This window comes from Camelina sativa, chromosome 15, assembly GCF_000633955.1.
Source record: "Camelina sativa cultivar DH55 chromosome 15, Cs, whole genome shotgun sequence".
NCBI lineage: Eukaryota > Viridiplantae > Streptophyta > Magnoliopsida > Brassicales > Brassicaceae > Camelina > Camelina sativa.
The window spans coordinates 2,737,387-2,738,251 of record NC_025699.1 but is presented as its reverse complement, the minus strand read 5'-3'; the positions used below and the strand labels follow the sequence as shown (position 1 = coordinate 2,738,251).

At 37.6% G+C, this 865-nt stretch overlaps 1 protein-coding gene and 1 long non-coding RNA gene across 2 annotated transcripts in view; both read left to right on the top strand.

Moving 5' to 3' along the window:
* LOC104744844 (serine/threonine-protein phosphatase 4 regulatory subunit 3-like) overlaps positions 1 to 865 on the top strand; it is a gene marked incomplete in the record, with an annotated part of 10,313 nt that overhangs the window by 5,832 nt on the left and 3,616 nt on the right.
* Positions 20 to 780, top strand: LOC109129319. The gene is made up of 4 exons (XR_002035588.1): positions 20 to 130; positions 281 to 358; positions 448 to 541; positions 658 to 780. It is a non-coding gene; the product is annotated as an uncharacterized LOC109129319 (long non-coding RNA).

The following is an 865-nucleotide window of genomic DNA, read 5'->3' as shown; positions in this document are numbered from 1 at the left end:
AAAATATGGCTGTTCTGTTGAGTTAGTCAGACTAATGTGTTTTCATTCTCTTTAAATAGGTATATTTCTTGCATGAATTTTGTAGTTTAAGCAAGAGCCTTCAGGTGGTGCAGCAGTTGCGACTTTTTAGGTATGTACTCACCAATGTAATCGGTGTTGAACAGTGGTGACTTCAGAACATATGTAGCAGTTATTAAATTATTGTTACTGCTCTTGCTTTGTTGAGAAAGTCGTCTTTAATGATCTGTTTATCAATTGGCTTACTTTTCAATGATTTCAGGGACCTTATTACTGAAGGAATTTTTCAAGTCATAGAAGAAGCCTTGCGGATTCCCGACAAAAAACTTGTGTTGACTGGGTTACAATTTTTACTGACTAATTAGACATGAGAACTCTTCGTGGTCACTCTCTATTTTCTTATGCCGTTAAGAATTGTTGTGGATGCAGGACAGATATCCTGATTCTTTTCTTGAATCAAGACCCCAACCTTTTACGTTCTTATGTTGTTCGGACAGAAGGAAACCCCCTCCTCGGTCTCCTGGTAATTTTCTGTAATCTTTTGTAGCCTTTGGATTGTTTCTTCAGTTGCAAAGATCTTACTTGTTTTCTTTCTTTATAAAACTGGAATACTAATTGGCTCCCTTGTTTGGGTAATAGGTCAAGGGAATGATGGAAGACTTTGGTGATAGGATGCATTGCCAATTTCTAGAAATTATCCGAACCTTACTGGATGCAAATGCATTGTCTGGCGGAGCTCAGGTGCATATTTATTTCCTTTCAATACGCAATCTCTGATAATTGGTAGGGTGTGGTATTCTCCCGCTATTTTTGGTGTGTACTGTTTTTGAAATCGTTCATTGTTGAG